Consider the following 6614-nt stretch of genomic DNA (forward strand, 5'->3'; position numbering starts at 1 on the left):
TGGGTCACCTTTCTTTGGAATGGGAACAAATATAGATCTCTTCCAGTCAGTTGGCCAAGTGGTTGTTCTCCAGATTTCTTGGCACAACTTGCATCTTATTGCATACGGGCCTCTTATTCAAGGAAGCAGTTAGTCTCACAGTCTCTTTCCTCTTTCTGTTTCCGGCTCCCTCCTCTGTTACTCCAAGGGATGGAGAACCGTTATATCTTGGATGAGTGCTTGCAAGATTTTTAGACCCCAGACACTACACAACAACCCAAGAAACTCAATGCACTAAATGTGAGAAGGCCATGAGAAACCATTATCTCAAACCTCCAAATCAGTGATCTATATCCTGTAAGGTGTTTGGTTGTACATAAGCAGCCTTAGCAGCTTTGTTTAACATTTTTGTTAATGATTTGAATCTATTAGGTGATTGGGGTAATGGGAATAGGCATGTCAGAGACAATGAGGCTAGCACAGGATAGAGCAGGGTTTAGGCCTCTTGTATATGGGGTCACTATGAGTCACAAGCAACTCAAGGGCACATAATAACAACAACAATGTATCATTTTTGCCATTTAAATTTTTTTTTGTCATGTAAACAGAAACTAAATATTCTGTAAACAATACTCTCCTCCCATTTCCCTTTCTTCCTGCCCCTGGTAAACACTAAAAACTATGGGGTTTTTATTCACTTGCCTATTTTTACCTTTTTGTGGAAATGGTGTCATATAATACTTTTCTTTCATTCAACACAGTATCTTGAAGCTCTGGCCATGCTTTAGACATCATTTCGTACTGGTGGAGTAGCATTGCAGACATTTTGTTTATACATTCATTTGTTGATTTCTACCTTTGTGCTGTTACAAATAGTGCTGCAGTGAACACTGGTATGTAATTAAGTATTTGAGTCTCTTCTTTCAGTTCTTTTGGGTATACACCTAGAAATGGAATCACTGAGTCATACAGTAATTCTATTTTTAGTTTCTTGAGGACCCACTACACTGTTTTCAAAACAGCTGTACCATGTTACATCTTATCAGTAGTGAATAAGAGTTCTGTTACAATTTCTTTTTTTAAAAACCCTAAATAATTTCTTTTTTTAAAAAAACCTAAGCATAACTATTTTATGTTCTTCTGAATTGTTAATTCTGAGAAATCCTTTAAACATCATAAATAGATCAGGACTTTTTTGTTTTTAGTTCTGAAAATAAGAAAATCTTCTGATATCTGAAGTTATTAAATCTCTAAACTGTCTGACCTTGGGTTATTTTTAATGCTTCATCTATTGCTTTATATCCATTAAAGCACTGCATGATCTGTTTGGGTAACATCCAATCATATATGTATCTGTGGCTTCATAAGGTTATAATAAGAGTTCAGAAATTCCAGTTAAAGGATTGAATCCATATCAGACCTAAGCACACACTGGGACTCCAGTACCTTTCCACGTACAGCTCATGCATTTCATGTCTCTTCTATACAAAGTGATTATGCTGCCAGCATGTGACTCAGTGTGTTTATAACGTCTAATGTCTTGATTATCATAACAAATGTCTATGTTACTGGCTTGTATACACTTTACTTTTATCTAAAAAATTTACCATATAGTGGTTTATACTGCAGCTTATAAAAATATCCAGTCTTATGTATCATATATCTCTTGAGTGTTGTACCATTATCTGTTTCATTTTCCTTAGAAAATATTACCATGAACTGGATCATGCCCCCCAACCACAGCAAATCTAGTCCTACTGATAGCAACAGGAAGCAAAATAGAATGTTATTAAATGGTGTGAAGGTAGACAAATAGTAAATTCTAGTCATTATGATTTAGGCTTCTTGTTCAGTGCCCAAATCCTATCTCACAGAGGGTTTTGTGACAGAATAAGGAGCGAGTGACTCTATTTACATAGCAAAAGATACTTGTCTTACTTTGAACCAGCAGAAGACGTTCTTAAAATAATTTTATTGCTAGTTGCCATTGAATTGGCCAGGCATAGTGAGATTGAGCTACTGTGAGCCATAAGATTTTCATTGGCTGGTTTTTTGGTGTGTTTATTTAGATTTCCATGCTTTTTTTCCATATTCTCAAAGCAATGCTGAATAAAACCTCTTCAGTACCCTAGCAATATTTCCTATTGCATTCCGCCTCTGCTGACAGGCCAGTGGTGGCTGTGCTGGAGTGCATTGGCTAGGAATCAAACCTGTTTCCCTCACGGAGGTGGGGGTGGGGGGAGGAGGCAAAAACCCTACCTCTGAATCCTGAAAAGAATGGATTGTTGGTATTCATTGTTATCAACATAAGATTTAACTTATAATTCAAATACCGTTTATCATAGTTAAATGTCAGCAGTTTTCTTTTTTCTTGTTGTCATTGAATCAGCTCAAGCCAACTCACAGCGTCCTTCTGCACAATAGAATAAAACTCTGCCTGATCCTCTGTCCTGATCCAGGTCCTCTATTGTTTATGCACAATAACTGTTGTGCTTAAACCCACCATTGTAGTCCCTGTGTCAGTTCGTCTCATTGAAGGTCTTTGTAGCTCTCCTAGGAAAGATGACTTGATACATTAAACATAACAGTAGTTTTATAACTTATCTTATAACCTATGTCAGATTTAAAATTAAACCCATAAATTTTTTTTTATTTTTAAAAAAACAAACAGATTTGTCGACTGTTAATTAAATAGTAAGCTCAACTGATGAAAAATAATGCCTCTTAGAAATGAATAGTTGGACCTAGGAGTGCAAGACCATAGTTGTGAGGAACATAAAGATCATTTGACATAACCTTGTTCTGCATCCTACTTTGTTAGTTAAATGGTGTCGGGGGCCTTAATAGCTTGCAAGCAACCATTTAAGGTACAACTATTGGTCTTTCTTCATCTAGAGCAAAGAAGAGTGAAGGCAATCAAAGGCTATTAGGGCAGAGGACCAATACACCACATGAACTTCAGTTCTCCATGACCTTTAGATCAGCACTAGATGGTACCCAGCTACTACAGCTGACTTAGAGAAGGGATAATAATGGAAGATCCCTAACAGAGTGGGAGATAAGGGTAGCACAAACTCAAAATCCTAAGATCAGACTTCTAGTCTGGTGGAACTCCCAAGACTGGGACCCTTAATTATTCTTAAAGCCTTGATCTGGAATCACCACCAGTAAGACAGACTTCTAGACAAACAATAGACAGGCCTATATAGGTAATCATTTCTAACATCAAATCAATCTTAAAAGATACTTAATCATGTTTTATTACTTTGCAAAGATATTCAAATGTATAGATTATTGTTGTTGTTAAGTGCCATGGAGTCAAGTACGACTCATAAGAAAGAGACTCTTAGGAACAAAACATCTGAATCCTGTCCTATCCAAAGGCGTCCTTACAACTTGCAACACACTCAAGCCCATTGCTGCAGTCACTGTGTCAATCTACCTGGTTGAGGGTCTTCCTTTCCTTAGCCATCCCTTTCCAAGCTTGCTAAGCCTCTCTAAAGGGATAACCTCTCCTAACAGCATGCCCAAAGTGTGTCAAGTGAAGCTTCATCATCTTTGCCTCTGAGAAACACTCTGGCTGCATCTTCTCCAAGACCTATCTGTTTGTTGTAGATCCAAGTAATTTGTGAATAATATTAAGGAGAATAGGAATTACAGAACAATGAATTATGTTCACATGGAACCTGTACACAGACCAGTAAGTAATAATTTGAACAAAACATGGGGATTTGCACAGTTTAATATTGGGGAAAATATATATCAAGGTTATATCCATTCAGTCTGTTTGCTGAACACATAATCTAAGAAACAGGGCTTTATCAAGAAGAATGTGCTTTTATGTCACTGCAGAACCAGGGTGTGTGTGAGGCCATCACATTGGCGATGGGCAGGGTTGGACAGTTAGAATGAGACAAAGACGGAACCAGAGCTGGGCATAAGCACTGGTTCAGCTCAGAGCTAAAGATGGAAGTGAACGTGTACTTGACATCATTCATCAGTGATAACCGAAGTCAACATGACTTGCTGGCTTGGATCATTGAGTCTCTGCAGTTGAATCTGACAAAGATTGAACAGTTATGCTCAGGGTCTGCCTATTGTCAGTTTATGGACATGCTGTTAACAAGTTACATTGCCTTAAAGACAGTGAAATTCAAAGCTAAGATAGAATATGAATATGTCCAGAACTTCAAAATCCTGCAATCAGGATTTAAAAAGGTGAGTGTTGTCAAAATAAATCTGGTGGGTAAAATAGTAAAAGGCAATTTTCAGGACAATTTTTAATTTGTTCAGTGGTTCAAGAAGTTTTTGATGCAAACTATGATGAAAAAGACTGACCCTGTAGCTGCCAGCCAAGGTCAGGAAATTGCAGTGGCTTCTTCCCTCATCACTCCAGCATTTATAAGCCAAAGCAACCTCTCAGCACCATGTCAACACAAAACTGCTACACCTTCTAAGCCTGGCGTGGTGTGGTGAAAAACAATCCTGGTGTGGGCCATCGGGGTGACAGAGCAGCTGAACTAATGCATCAGGTTAAGGTATTAAAACTTACCGTTGAACAGTTGGAGGAGGAGAGAGATTTCTACCTTTGCAAAGCTAAGGAACATTGACTTGATTTGCCGAGAGAATGAGGGGGAAAATGACCCCAGATTGCAGAGGACTGTGGACATTCTAATACCATGGACGAAGGCATTCTGGTACCTGATGAAGACAGCCCACAGGAAAAGTATTAGCAACCTGGACCTGCAGAGCAATCAGGTGCTTAAGTCTAAAATACTCCCTTTTATGATTTTAGAGGCCTCAGTGCTTTCTTTTCATAAGCTAAGAGTACTTCTTCCTAAGGTACTTTGCAGAAGTCTCATGCCTTTTCCCCTAAGTTTGAGTTAGGAGCATTTACCTTGTAGCAGAGCAGTATTAGTAATGTCTGGTTGGCTTACCTAGAGAACAGAGAGGCTGACCATGGGCTCACCGTGTGGTTGCTGGAAGGTGTCAGCAAAATTGACTTAATTGAATTTTAAACTCATTTGAAATCTTGGCAGAGAAAGTTTAACAAAGACATGCCTTAAGAGTATTTAAATCATACTTCCATAATTCTAAATATAACGTGTAACATGACAGAAGATTTTGTTTTGGATATTGTTTGGGAAGAAAGGGACCAATCTTGGAACATTTGCCTGCTGTTGCTCGGCCTTGTAAGACTGCTTGAATCCTTGGAGGCCAAGACATTTGCCCAATGGGAAAGTTTTAAGCCTTGCTCTGTGAAGCTGTTTGGTATCACAGACCAATTGTATCCCTGATTTAAAAAAAAAAAATTTAAAAATGCAGAGGTATTTTGCCCACATGAACAGGAATTGTATTTCAGCCCTGAGGTGTTTGAGTTGGAAAACTCAGTTTTCAGCAAGCATTTCTCCTTATGATTTTCCCAATTATCTCCCAAACGACTGTGTTGGGAAATAAGGTGTGTCCAGTTTCTCAGTCTAACATCTGCTTTTGGGAACTTGCCTACTTCTGTGAGGTTTGAATGGGGGCTATGTCCCATTTTGCTGTTGTTTAAAGTTTACATTTAACCTTTTTTCCCTTCTCTGCCCCCTTGCCCAGAGGGAACTCTTTGTTGGCTTCTTGGGATTTTCTACTGAGAGTGAAAATCCAGCAGATAGGCGATGATGCTATAAGCTCTTTCTGGACCTCTGGCAAAGAAGTGAACAGTGAAGGCCGTCACTACCTTGGGATCTACAGGGCTTGGGTGTTTTCAGTCCTTGCTGTCCACAGCTCTCCACTTTTATCGGAATACTTTGCCAGTGCACTTATCTCTTTGGAGATAAAATTCATTAGCTTAGCGTGTTACTAAATGTTAATTTTCTTCTTGCAGAAAATACCATACTATGTCTGATTTAATTACTGATATTTAAACTATTTTATTCCTTAACTCTCCCTCAAATGCTTTGCCCACAGCCTGTTCAGCCCTTTGTTTGGCAGAATTCTGCAAAATGTGTGTTAGCCACTGCTGAGATTGTTCACCCCCTGATGTGTTTGTGTGGACTTGTTTCTTATGTCCTAAAATGTGTGCAGAAAATAGGTATTTTATGATAAAATTGTTGTGTAGTGCATGCTCTGTGTAGAATTCAGAGGAAAACAGATTCAGTGATTAGTAAGGGGGAAAAAACAACACGTGACAGTTTAGATTTTTGTTACCCTAAAAATTCCAATTTATTGGGAACTCATTTTCCGCCTAGTCTTTTTTGACAGTTTTCCCCCCTACTTTAAACAGTTACTAAATAAAGTTCTGTATTTTAAAAATAAAATGTGGTTTTAGGATTGGAGGACTCATCAATATCCTGCAACATTTCTGGTAACACAACCTTACTTGCAGAAAATTAAGAAAACGCAAGCTTTCACTGAAGATCAAAGGCTGTAGCCATTAGAATTGTTTACATTTCAACATAATGAAAACAAACTTCCTCACAACTGGACCAGTCAGCATCATCATGATATGTGGAGAAAAGATCCAAGTTGTCTAGGTTTTTTGTTTTGCTTGGATCCACAATCAATACTCATGAAGCAGCAGTGGAGAAAAATCAACCAGCATATTGGACAGCTCTACTACCAGGGATATCTTTAAAGGACTAAGGAACAAG

At 38.3% G+C, this 6614-nt stretch overlaps 1 pseudogene; it reads left to right on the forward strand.

The window, feature by feature from the left end:
* Positions 1–3945: 3945 nt before the first annotated feature.
* LOC102869243 lies at positions 3946–4712 on the forward strand (annotated as a pseudogene).
* Positions 4713–6614: the final 1902 nt, after the last annotated feature.

The sequence above is a fragment of the Elephantulus edwardii genome, unplaced genomic scaffold (assembly GCF_000299155.1).
Source record: "Elephantulus edwardii isolate Elephantulus edwardi_28Jun2011 unplaced genomic scaffold, EleEdw1.0 scaffold00013, whole genome shotgun sequence".
NCBI classification, from domain to species: Eukaryota; Metazoa; Chordata; class Mammalia; order Macroscelidea; family Macroscelididae; genus Elephantulus; species Elephantulus edwardii.